The following is a 14,147-nucleotide window of genomic DNA, read 5'->3' as shown; positions in this document are numbered from 1 at the left end:
ACATAAGACTCGTCGAGGTTGCTGATTTCAAAAACAGGATGGGATCTGTGATATTTAAAAAATTCAAAATGGCGGATCTGAAGTGAGCGAATAGGATCAATATTTGTATTTTCAGTCGGCCATATTGGATCCGCTATTTAGAATTTTCAAATGTTGGCTTCGGATTCGTTTTTAGCGAAAACCCCAAAAACCCAATATTACAGAGTTACACTTTTCTAGCCCCTGTAACATTCCCACGATTATATTTATTGCGTAAAAACAGGTATTTTCGACACTTTGTTTGTTTATAGCGCTCACTATATTCACGGGATCATCGTAATCCATCTTAAATCATCAACATTAAAATCTTAGAAGTCCGATTATGCAAAAAGAAAATGGCAGCGATGTTTCAAAATTTGAATATAAATCTCGAATAACCGATTCAGAAAAGATGTCTCATATAATATGAGACGCTCTGCCGCAAAGGGAAAAACGAGTTCATACGACAGAGAAAAATTCGTTACATGTACACTTCGCATCATAAAAGCTGTAATAATAAAACGCTTTCAAAAATATTGTTACCTTTCCGATACATTTCAGCTATCGCGAGAAAAGGCGGGAATTTTGAATAATTTCGATAAAATAACGCGGAAAATGACCATTCATCGGTATACAAAATTGGAAAAACGTTTTTTCTTCCCTCTGTTTGTTATCAGAAATAGATTGTCCTCTGAGGATGGTCCATACTTACGGCCGAAACGTTGAAAAAAATTACAGCATTTTATTCGTGACCCATATGACCAAGACTTTTCATCACAACTAACAATTTTCTGCAGTTGACGTGCAGTTTTGCGTCCTCGGCGCGACGACTTGAAAATCAGTAGACAACGGTGACGTAACTGATATAAATTTTTGAATCCGGCGCCATTTCTCTGAGTCTAAAAGTCGACAATTGATTGAGCGACAGGTAAACCGTGCAAGTCGCAGGCAGACATTAGCGCCGTTTGCATCTTGTTACAAAAATTGCCGAGCTGATCCGAACTAAGCCGATTGTTTGCTCGATTATCTAACGACAAACTGATTACAGAATGAAATTAATTTTGAGCTTAGAGTGTGATTAAAACGCGAAGACAAACTTTGGCAATAAAAATTCGTTATCAAAATAATGTTCTTTGTCTTATTTAATATTATTTTCGCAATTCTCACAGACAGGCAGAGAGATTGATAGACGGGATTCGTATGACGAGGGAACCTGTTGCGCGGGGCGCAGGCGCGGGACTTGGCACGCGTTCCCCGCCGCGGTTGCCATGGAGACATTCCCTTTTGCTCCCTTTCGCTCCCTTTTACCTCCCGTCGCAGATTCTCAGCGGCTACGTTATAGCTTGACAGTTCCTCGAACCGCGTGCTTGAAAAGTTCATCTCCGCAGGGCCCTCCGAGTTGTAACTAGTTCTAATTGAGCAGCTTGCCGCGCGTGCTTTTATTCCCTCCTTATTAGAAGTGTAACACATATTACATGTTTAATGCAGATTTAGTTATAAATAGTGTCGTTTTTTTTGGTCACCGCTAAACTTTTAGATTACATACCTACTCCAAATTTTCGTGCGTTGAAACCAAATTTTCATTTTTTTATTTATTTTTTTTTTTTTTTACCGTTTTCTTACTCGTCGATGCAAATTTTTTTTCCCTTTTTTCACCTTGCATTTTATTTCGTGCAACAAAGCTCGCCACTTTCTTTTTCCTCGCGGTAACGAAAGGAAATATAAACTTTTCTACCGCTATCGAAACATTGTCCGTAAGCTTAAAATAATTTGTTAGATAAATCACGCGTGTATTGTTAATAATTATATACTTTTTACGTATTTCGACAATTGTGAGTGTACAAAAGTTGTGATGTTACGCGTGCCTTAATTCATCTGTAAAGATATTTCGCCGTCTTATTGTTTTCTTTTCCTTCTCCTATTTTCTTTTTTTCTACTTCTACCCTCCGTTTTACTCGGCTTCAATTTTGATTTATTTTATTTCATTGCCGTTGCGTCGTAAAAGCAGCGTTTCTTTAATACGAGATAATAATAATTTACGATCAATCGCAACGATCGACGAAATCTGAGCTTTAAGCCCTTAGAAAAAAGCTTCCATAAATTGCCATTAAGTAAAGTTGCAAAATTCATCTCGGTCTATACTTTGCTTTGAAAAAAAAAAAAAAAAGAAACACTCATAACAGAACAGCTGGTAAACATATTAATATTAACGATAGCAATGATATTTATATCGTAATAATAATACGATATCTCTATCTTTTGAAACGTTGTAAAATATGGAAGCAAAGTTTTGACATTTACGACATTTTATAAATCGCGATAAATTCGCGTGCGTATGTATACATACACCTATGTTATATAAATTTATGTAACAACGATGGAATGAATTTATTCGCTGTATAAAAGTTTCGTTTCTTTGTTTTTTTTTTTTTTTCTTTATTCTACACTTTTTTCATTCGGGTCGTCCTATCTAACTTAATTCAAACTTTTTTTCGGGATTCCATTTCGTTTTTTTTTTTTTTTGTTCATTTGCTTTTCTCTTATACTTTAAATAACGATCGTAAAATCAATCATTCGCTTCATTTCTATCCTTACAGCGTGTAACTCAAATTACAGGTAAACCTCAACATTTACACGGGAGACAAATAAATCAAGCAATTAGCGAATTATCAGTGCGAAGTTACAATCGTACGGCCCGTAACTTGTAATAATCTGTTTCGATAGAGTAATCGTTATTATTATATAAGATCTCGAAACGAGCCGAGTGATTAATAACGATAATATACACCTATATACGTGTAAACGCGATTAATCGCGATTTATACGCAAGCAGACCTGTGTAATTTTTTAATCGTCGATCTATGATTTATTATACATTATACAACCATATATCAATAATCAAATCAATTAACCAAATCGACAATCAACGTTCTTTGCCTATATAATAATATGTAAGTCTTACACATGATATTGAATGATGAATGTTTGTTTGTAAAAAAATATACAATCTGTCCGTCCGTCCATCCATTTATTACTTGTAATTGTTAGTGTATTTATTATACGTTGTACGCCTGCCTTGCATATGCAAATTTTTATTTTGTGTACATGTATGAGTAGCCACAATAAGAAAGTAGACACTAAATGCTCAGTGCTGTATATTAATACGTATAATCACCTCATCGATCGTATACTTCCATCTGTTTCTCGTAAATTTATGCACGTATACGGTAACACAAACGTAGTAGAGTTTAATTTTTCTACTTTACAATGCACGTGCCATTACTCGACGATGTATTCACATTTTCTTTTCTGCATAGTGCAGAAAATTGCACGCAAATATTTCGAAAGAAAAAGTAAAATTACGGTAAAAAAAGTTTCTCCAAAAATCCTCAGGACACTTTATAGATATTCACGGTAGTAATAATAATAATAATAATAATGATATACGTGATGCGATAATAAAAACCAGTTGAAGCTAATATGTAACAATCGATATCATTTATTTCAAATCAGATATGATCGAGGGGGAGAATTTCCAGGAATGATATTTATCAATAAAATTATCGTCGAATCGCGGTCAGCAGGTATATAATCATTACCTTCAAAATATGACATGTGTAGGAAAAACTAAGGATTATTCTTTATCGCGTTCGCGTTCTGATTAACTAAAGAAAAAAAAAAACGTACTTAATAAAAAATCTGTACCAACGAATTTGCAGAAAGCTATAAAAATTCTATTTCCACTACTTTCGACTACCACACATTGTCAGGGAAGAAAATAATTTATTAATCGTATGACAGAACGAAGTAATAAACGTTTGTTTGAAAACTTCGCGAAAAACTAATTACTTACGATTTAAGTAACGATAAAAAAAAAACATTAAATTTTATCGTGCATGGGTATTAAATTACAGTATAATTAAAATGCTTTTGTAAGGTGATGGTGAAGAGTGCAGTAAAAAATACGGCATTATAGCTTGTTTTCATTCCATATCCCGTAAATTATAAATTTCATCCCCTCACGATCAATATTAAACAGAATCTTGAGACGTGGGCCTTAATTTAGGTTAAAGACTCGTCTGCGGAGAAAGCAGAGCTTGTTTAACGAGAATTGGAGGCTACAGGTGCAGGGGAACGGAATGATTTGTGAAAAGCGAAGCGTTGCGATTTCAGGCTAGACGCACGTTGGGCCAGTGATTGTAAATTATCCAAATTCCGAGTGATCTATGCATTCGTATACGTATACATGTAGGTAGGCACAATGCAGAAATTGCGAGATAAATCAGACCCACTGTCATCGTTCATCTTCCCTTTTAAAGCTCGTAATTTCTCAAGTCAAAGTGTAAGGCAAAAACTACGGTATAAACGTTCGTCGCATATAACCTTCGATTGTAACAACAATCGCACGATTATATTATTATTATTTTACAAGTGCGGGAATAAGTCGTTTGATTATTGATGGGGCGAGGTTGAAATTCCGTATTTTTTGCCGGCGAAACTTACGGTAAAGAAATTAAACTTTAACGAACCATCAAAGTTACGAATGGTCCGAAACCAGACGCTCAAAGTTCCGAAAGTGCCAAGTTCCAAAAGGACAAAGCGTCGGAAAGGCGCAACTTCGACGAGTCAAAGTTCCTAAAGTGTATAAATGAGAAAATTTAAAAATCTGACAAATCGAAATTCCGAATGATCGAAAATTTTCTTCAAATAAAATAAAAAAAAAACACAAATCGTATCCTTCAATAAAATCTGTCATGACGTCAGACAGTGATTTTCATCGAAAAGTTTGCAAGTTCAAATCGCGGCTCCATATTCTACAGCCTTCTATCCTTTCAGCCAGAGGGTTGTGATAACAATCGAGAGAAAACTGTGGAAAGCGAAAGCGAAGGGTAGCGGAATTGAGAATTTAACCGGAATGATCTTTGTACCCTCCGAACTGTTCATCCCTAATTCAACCCTTGCCAGGTTTGAAAGTTTAAACGGGCTTGAGGGACGGAGTGCCCAGATTCGGAGTTTGCCGAGCTGACAATTTCAACAATTATTGAAAATTATACGACAAAGGTTATTAACGTACGCATGCATACCTACACCAGCAATTCCGATTTATCGATAATTACGTACCTTGTTACATAATTTCGATCAATTTTTTTTTTACCTTAATTCGTTTTCTTATCAATTTTAATGAAATAAATAATAATGTAAAAAAAAACCCTAATTGATGTCAAGTTTCAGGGATATTTCCTCACCCCGTTTCTTTTTCCAAATTTCTTTATTAAATTTCGTACATTCACTTTTTGACGAAATGTTATTCAATTGAACCCAAATACGTTCTTTCCACGCTAATTAGGTTAAGATTAATTACTTCACTTCCTCGTCTCTCGGTTCGTTTTTCATCTTCCGCAAAAACTCAATATAACTATATATATATATATATATTATATAAATACAGGTATAAATATAGCTAATTGAATATTCGTCACGAGCAAACATCTGGCGGAGCGCGGCGGTTCAAATTTCGAGTAACTTCTCGAACGCTGTTTATTCGTTCCCTAATTAGATATCTACCTGCCTGGCCGCCCGCTCTTCTCGGCCCTTCTCTCTATCCTTCCACCTGCCGTTTACAGTAATTTTCCTTTATGGCACAGGAACCGCAAAGGCATACCCATATACATACTTATAACATCGGGTAGTACATAAAACATATATATTTATATATATAGTAGCGAAGTTTGTTTAGAGGGTCGTTTTTGCTATCAAAGCCGAACGGAATTCGTTACTTATGTTATCATGCTGATTATTATTATTATTATTATTATTATTATACATACTTTAGAGTATGTTTATACAAAGAATATAATTAATAATCTCGGATGGGAAAGCCAAACTCGCTACGTTATTGCAATTTATAAAAAAATCTTTACTTTTTTCTTCCGAATTTTAATTTTTGCCCGGGATATCCGTAAAGTGATGTACAATATACGAAACTCTATGCTCGGGGCGACTTGCAAATAATATCTACACAGCAAAGTTCTCTTTTTGATCATATTTCAGAAGTAAAACTTTGATCTTGAATATTACATTATACGTAAAATACGTAAAATACACACAGATATGATCTCAACGATAAGCAGGTGAGGCTGCAAAGCCACTTTGATGTAATTTTTCAAATTCTTATGCCGAAAACTCGTCATTACTTTTTTCTCCCTCTCCCCTCGGCACAAATTGTAATCCAATTTCAAATCGAACTCGAGTGTGCATCGCGTGAATTACAAGTCGTTGAAATAAATCGGACGATTCATCTAATGAACGGAGAGATTTCTGCCTCGATAAATTTTTAGGTAACGGAAAATCGATGTTGTCACATATTCATTTCATTCTGTGGAAAATAATTCTTAACGTTTATACAATTACTTTTCCATGAGAATGTAGAAGCTTGGAAAATAGGAGCTTGTAAAACGTGTGTCTGTTTTTGTCATTTCAGATGACTTTAGAATAGTAAGAAAGAAAAAAAAAATGTCCAGCAGATTTATTCGATTTGATATTGCGTTTATACCGTACATTTTTTACAATATCAATAAAAAAAATCTCTCGTTCAAACGAATCGATAATTTACCTACAATACGACTCGCGTGACATGCATATATATATATATATATATGTATAAGAGTGTATCGTATGGACGGAGAGGAAATATAAGAGTAGCTACCAAGGTATGCGGGTATTGCACCTGACGATCATAAAACGCGTCGGAAAACACAAGGAATATCATATCGCGTCGATATGAATTAAACCCTGCGCAACCAACAGGCTGCATACAAGTTATGGATAAAACGAGCCTTCGGGAGACTCGACAAATGAGACGTGACTGCATACGTAAAGTTGAGGATAATACGAGGGGTAATGTTTTCTCGTCTATTAGAGACAAAAAAAAGAATAATATTGAATTCGAATTTTCAACTAGAAATTCAGATTCGTGATTAACGATTTTAAAGCACTCAATGTGACCATTTTTTTTTTTATTTCTAACCACTGTAATAGATCCGCCATTGAAAATTTTGAAAGTCTGACCCTGGATTCGTTATCGGTGACCCAAAAAACCTCCGCCTACCAATTTCTACCGGAATCGTAATATTTAAAAAAAATTTACCACCATATTGGATCGCCATTTTGAATTTCACACCATCCAACAAACCGACGAGTACCAATTTTCATAAAAATCCAAATGTTTTTAGTTTTCCTTCAGTTTATCGAATACGCCAAATTTCAAAGATCGTAGACACAGGTGATCAACGACAAAGCAAAATTTGGATGGTATCATCGTAACCAAGTGACATGAAATTGCGTTTAAGAATAATTATCGTCGATGTATAGCATTGGAAAAACTCACCGTGTCCCTTGTCTTCACCCAGTAGTCCAGCTCATGTCTCAGTATTTTAATGTTCAGCCCTGGAAATCCCGCGATCCAAATTGTCCCCGTTTCCGATGATCCGGAATTTTCACCACTCCGAAGCACTTCGCACTCACTACACTCCTAACACCGTAAACGCGAGAAAACTTTCCAACATGTACAAACGGTTGTACGCGAAGCGATGAATTATTCACAAGTAAGTCACAACGTGTCGGAAGAAAACTGATCGAGTTCGAAAATGTCTCTGTGTGAACTTTTGGAACGCGTTGGAAAAAGGAAAATCAACTTCTACTCAACGGCGGCACTTTTCACACGGACAGGTTTCACACTGTTAAACCGCGCACCATGCATGGAACAGCTTCGACGATTGTGATCGTTCCCGCATCCCTTGAAGTTGTCGATTTCTATTCTGGATAGAATCGGGCTGGTCGAACCTCCTCGTCTGTTTACCAGTTCAAGTTGATATTGAATCGTAATTCGCCGGTCCTCCAGCCGTTTATTTACACCGGAACAACAGGGTGCGCTAGTGATCTTCTCTGCTCGTCTATCATATTTACCAACATCGCGCGTAGGTACGTGTATTAGGTAACTGAAACGAGCGTGAAGCGTTAATTAGAACAATGACGGAGTTGATGGTTTTACAGTAGATGATTAATGAACGGTGAGTTTGACGATCACGCGGTTAATAATTCGTTCGTAATTGCACGTGGAATTCTGCGGTTACGTTCTTTTTTTCCTTGCGATGCACAGACTCCGATACATCCGAAATAGAAGACATTTAACTCGGTCGGTAAAAACTTTCTATAGCATTCCCTTAAATTAGACTATTTCGGCGTATAATTAAGTAATGGGTAACCTATTTTTTCCGTTAACAAACAATGCATCCCGAATGTCGTAATTGACTTGCGCTATTTTTTTTTCTTTGTTTTTTATCTCTCTTTTCTGTTCACCGGTACACATATTTCGACCAATCGAAATTTGCTCAGACTTTTTTCCCGAAATGAGAGGAGAAAACAATGTCAAACCTTGCACCGTCATATTCTTCCCCTGACATGTCGAAGCGTAAGATTAAAGATGACGAAACTCGCGGGTTACATTATCGTTTGTACGTCGAATTAAATCTCCAACTCGCTCTTCTCGTGTGACTCGGGACGTTTGACAACCGCGCCTTGCAATTAGCCAACAGACAAACCGAGTCCTACATTAGTGTCCACAGGTTCTAATTTCGCAAATAGCGCCGTCCCTTTCATGTGTATTATTATGCCTGTACACGTGGTACATTGCGATTGTCACAGGTGTGAAGTTTCGTTTGAGCTGCAGAAACGGGACGACCACGCCAACCGGGTAACCGGAAATAGGTGAAGAGAAATGCCGGCTCTCTGCGAGAGGAGCAGAATGATGTATTCTAGCTTGCCTCGGACCACCCGCACCATGCGCGGATCGTCTTTAAAATATGATGAAATTTGATTTTTGTACACAAAACAATGCGTGAAATTAGAAATAAGGAGGATTGAACGACTCTGGTTTTTCAACCTCGTTACGTGAATAAAAAAAAGAAGGAGAATTTGTTTTGTTGCATTATTTATTTTTTATATTCAATGCAATTTCACTTATTACACAACAGAGTTGAATATAACGCACGGGCGGGTGTGTATCGTATACAGTTGCGAATTATTATACAGGTATAGGGGCTAGAGGATCGAGGCGGCGATTGTGCAATAACGGCGAGGCGTGTGCTGGCAAAGTATCGAGTATCGCAAACCATTCCATTGCATCTCGGTTTTACGTAACTTGATATCAAGCACCGTTTCGCTATCCGCATACCGCGTATCTATCGGCTGTATATGTATAATTTATACCCACCTAGCTATATACCAACGTTATTTGTATTTCCGCGAAACGGATATTACGGAAGATTGATTTTTACCAAGGTACAATGTTTTTGCTTCGAGGAAACACGTACGTATATGTACAACATACATTGGAGTGGTCCTTGATAGGATTGTTTTTAAATTTTTATACTCCCAGGGGCTTGAACGCTTTCAAGTTGATAGAAAAAAAGCTCTCTGTATCAACTCTAAGACAGTCCACTTTTGTGATCGAAGCGTATTATGGAAATAACGTGGGGTTAAGACTTTTTTTGTTCTTTGAAATTTTTTAAGTCGTTGACGAATATACCGAATATAATGGAAAATGGATATTTTTGTAGAGAATTGTGACAAGGTAGCAATATCGACCGAGACTAGGAAATCGAAATTTTCAATTTTCAAGTTTTGTTCTAGTGTTACATCCGTCAACACTAGTAGAATAATAATTTTCGACTTTCGTTTATTATATAACGAGGTTTTAGAATAATGCAATTACATGAATATATCTTAAATTTTGTAAACTACAAGAAATATGCAATATATTTCACAACACGATTGTTCATTTCGTATCTATACTTGACAGAATGATATGATTTTACATAAATTAAACTTTGAACGTTAATTAACATGTAAACGCTTCATTTCCGAATTTATTTATTATAGTTTTTTTTTTATAGAGCGTTCAATTCTCTACAAAAATATGTATTTTTCAGTATCGTCGGTATATTCGTCAACGACTTACATAAAATTTCAAAGAGCAGAAAACGTTTTTCCCACGTTATTTTGACAAGATACTTGGATCAAAAGGCGGACTATCTTACCGTTGATGTAGAGAACTCCAATTTTGAAGGATCATTTTTCGAAAGCGTTTAACCCCCTGAAAGCATAAAACTTCAAAAACAACCCTATTAAGGACGTCCCTAATATCCATAATATATGTATGTATATATATGATAAATTGCAGTTTTTTGGTTCCCAACGAAATAACTTGCTTATATACTACCCTAAACATTAATAACTTAACGTCATTGACTTGTCGTCGCGGATTCGACCTATTTACGGTTATGCGAATATTCAATGCATATGTACGATATTGTACGTACCATCTATATGCCATGTATACATATACGAGGTAACGAAACACGGTCCCGAGTCGAGTAAATCGCAGAGTGCACAATGTTTAATGTAAATGGGTTAATTGTGTGTGTACATGTGTGTAAATGTATGCGTGTATGTGTTCAGAGTATATCGTATATAAACTGGTGAGTTTTGACGCGGTTGCGGAAATTGGATTTCATTGAAAGGCTTCGACATTGATGCTGCGAGGGTGAAGTAGGTAGGTAGGTAGGTACGTTAAACCTTGCGAAGCTGCCGGGCAAATTTTTGCCAATCTATATTGACGAGGAGGCGGCTTAACAGACGTGTTATTTCATCTCGATTGAAATATACGAAGACCGTACGGTTCGGCGTAAAAATTTTTAACTACTCAGGCGAGGAATAACGAAATTAAAAGTTTCCTACGATATCTTGTTAAAATAAAATCGTTTCTGATCGATTATTGGTACGAAAAGAAAATATTCCAATAAATTTGGAACAACGGAATTTTAATGATTTTCCAATAAAGAATTACACGGCTTATTAATTATAAACGAACGAAATTAAACCCCTTTCCATCAAAATTGACAGTACGATTGTACTAAAAATTTTAACAGCAAAACTCGCATTCTTTACTCGAATTTGCGGTTTATGATCTATTTTTTACGTTGAAAAGAAATTCTTTCATTATAAAAACCGTGCTGCACACTCTATTGACTTGCTCTTCTTGCTATTTGGTCGTTAAATAAATTTTTTTACTGGACTGTACCACCCAATACATCCTTAAACATTGGTTATAGATTACAGATTATGGATGATTGATTACACGTGTAGGTAATCGAATCGTTGTTAAAGCCTGAACCGAGGTAAAAACGATCTATAACCGCTGGATTTTCGAAGTAGGGAAAAACCACACGCACGCACGTTTGAAGGAAACTCGCAAATACATTATAAACTCATGTATACAATAAATAATACAAGGCCGGTTCTGGATACAGATTCCTATTACCGACACACTTATCGACACTTACTCAGAGTCAAACCCTTCTCCGCAATCACGTCACTCGGTAAGTGTCGGTAAGTGTGCCAGTAGTAGGAATCTGTATCCAGAACCGACCCTGCATTACTGTTTATACGTATGTTTTAATGCTAACAAAATAATAATCTTTCTACTTAAGCAGCGCTAATTTTTTCAAATTACCTTTATGTTTAAGTATATATATGTATATAAATCACATTCATCGTCAATACACACGAATTAGGCTTGCCAATTTTTTAGCCAGCCTTCGTATACAGTAGACGGTAAATTTGCAATTTTATATATATTTATACATATATATATATATATACATATATGCCTGAACGCGATAGGGTGAACACGTGCGAATGAGGGAGCCGTTTATCCGGGTGATTTTGGCTCGTGGAACCCGTTTCAAAGAAGCTGGGTAAACGCGAATCGTCGGCGAATTTATCCGCCGCCACTGTGCAAAGCCCGAGTAAAATACCCACCCTTATGCACGTGTAATATAAATACATACGTATATACATACATATACTACATGTGTACGTGTTTGCAAATTCCGGGCCATCGAGTTCGCGGGCTAAATTACCAAAGCCACCGCCGAATCCCGTGAAAAGTCTAACTGTATACATTTTACGTATTTACCTGCATACCTATTTACGCGTCTATCTGAGGTGTGCATGTATCACGTACCTCAAGGTCTAGGTACACATATGCAAATGCCGTAGGACGACCGAATCTTTGCACGCCTCTTCAGGTATCACTCGAAGTATATTTTTATAAGGATATTTGCACGCTGCATCAATTAAACGTCCCGTTATTTAATCATTCGCGCATATTTTCTTATCGGTATATATTTATTGCAATAGCAATAATGTTTAAAAAAATCTGTAACGGCGAGGTTTTAGCGGGTATTAATGCTACTGTTTGGAAAAAAAAATACACATCATCGTACCAGGCAATCTAGACGAATTGCGAAATCAGACTTTATTTTTTATTTCTAGAGTGTGCAATTCGTCTAGATTACCTGGTACGATGATGTGAATTTTTTTTTCATATAGTAGTACTAATGCCCACTAGAACCTCGCAGTTAAAGATTTTTCTAAACATTATTACCATCACAATAAAATATATACTGAGAAAAAAAGTTTTTCCCATGTTATTTCCATAAGAAACTCCGATGACAAAGCGAACGATCTTAGAGTTGAGGTAAAAATCAGGAAAAATTAGGCCATTGTTATTGAATTATTTGAAGTTGATTTGGGCAGGGTGGGGCGAAGAAAATCCCGTCAACACCCCAAATAAGGACAATCCTAACATACACACATGTATAATGCAGGGCGAAAAAGACAGCTTTAACGGGGGTGTAATAAAGACACAAGCGAGTAAAATAAGCCTCCGATATACCCATAAAAAGGCGAAAACGAGGGAGGCTCGGAATCAGGGTCGAGGGTTGAAGAGGCGTTGATTCATTCCATCGCCCTCTATCCCTTACGATGTACGCGCTATGGCGCAAGACATTTCGCGTACGTACGTGCATTATACACACGTACGTATACGTGCACGAAAGCTCGGCGTGTTGCCGGTGTAAAAATAATCCCCTATAAATAGCACGGGGGTCAAGGGGTGACGTTGCGGGAGTTTCCTCGTCCAACAATAGCGATACATGCATCGTAAAAATATGTGGGTAATTTACGATATTTCGTCGCCGCCCACCTGAATTTAAGCCCAAGGGGCGCGCTAACGAATTCAATTAACCCCGCTAATTACGAGCCAAGCTCGCGAAAACGAGAGAAAGGGGTGCAAAGTTTATCCGCGTCGACCAATTTTCATTCGGTTTTCAAATTCCCGCGGCATCCTTCGCAGGGAAAAGTTTACGTATACATCTACAAATATCAAGATCCACGAATCACGAAAGCAAAAAAGGGCTTGACGGCCCTATTCTATACATAATTTTGAAAAAAAAAAAAACACCATGATACACTTTCATTTGACGCAGAAATGAAGATATAGGACGGATTCTACAAAATCGTAACAGTATAAAATTCGTAGAATTCAACGTCGAAATCAACCAGGACATCCCCTTGAGTAGAAATTAAATATTTTATAGAATTCGATGAAAATTTTGCATTGATATAATTTGAAAAATATATTATACGATTCTTTTTTCTTTAAATCGACCCAATGAATTAACTTGAAGAGAATACTTCATTCCGATCGCCAGACGAACGAAAAAATCTGATCTTCCGCATTTTGAGAAATAATCAGACAAAAGTTCATGTTTAATTTGAACATAATTTTATCTCGGATTGAACGTAGGGATTTTGTCAAAAAATATATATTTACATATATTGTTATTGTTATATTACGTAACTTCTTTCTCTGCGTGTGTACGCGGTAATTATTCATAAAAATTGCCGGGGGATCGAATTTCGTACAACGGGAATCGGGAAATTCGCGGAAATATTAATCCTGACTAATAATGATAAGCCAGACTGATTGGCCGCCTTGCTTATATGCTCATCCTGTTACGCAATCCTTGCAGAGGGTCCGTAAGCACTACGAACAATTTCGTTTTCATTAATATATTTATCGAGAAATTGTAATAAATTACAATAACGTTTACATCAACCTAAATAACGGCGCATAATTATCACTGAAAATGTTGAAGAGAGAAGTGTAAGGTATACCAAAAAAAAGAATTTTTTTTTTCAAACAAGCATCAAAATTTTGACAA

The 14,147-nt window shown here is 36.4% G+C and overlaps 1 protein-coding gene and 2 long non-coding RNA genes across 3 annotated transcripts in view; 2 read left to right on the top strand and 1 right to left on the bottom strand.

Annotated features, from left to right (window-relative positions):
• The window catches only part of LOC124304437 (uncharacterized), an 82,098-nt gene that overhangs the window by 42,271 nt on the left and 25,680 nt on the right, over positions 1-14,147 (bottom strand). Inside the window, exon 3 of the long non-coding RNA XR_006908187.1 lies at positions 7,406-8,015. This is a non-coding gene — a long non-coding RNA (uncharacterized LOC124304437). The remainder of the gene's footprint in view (positions 1-7,405; positions 8,016-14,147) is intronic.
• LOC124304434 (ras-related protein Rab-37-like) overlaps positions 1-14,147 on the top strand; it is a 55,270-nt gene that overhangs the window by 16,716 nt on the left and 24,407 nt on the right. The window lies entirely within an intron of this gene.
• LOC124304438 (uncharacterized) overlaps positions 1,355-14,147 on the top strand; it is a 28,407-nt gene continuing 15,614 nt past the window's right edge. Inside the window, exons 1-2 of the long non-coding RNA XR_006908188.1 lie at positions 1,355-1,479; positions 2,635-2,969. This is a non-coding gene — a long non-coding RNA (uncharacterized LOC124304438). The remainder of the gene's footprint in view (positions 1,480-2,634; positions 2,970-14,147) is intronic.

This window comes from Neodiprion virginianus, chromosome 5, assembly GCF_021901495.1.
Source record: "Neodiprion virginianus isolate iyNeoVirg1 chromosome 5, iyNeoVirg1.1, whole genome shotgun sequence".
Taxonomy (NCBI): Eukaryota; Metazoa; Arthropoda; class Insecta; order Hymenoptera; family Diprionidae; genus Neodiprion; species Neodiprion virginianus.
The sequence above is the reverse complement of the archived record's forward strand: the minus strand, read 5'-3'. Positions and strand labels throughout refer to the sequence as shown.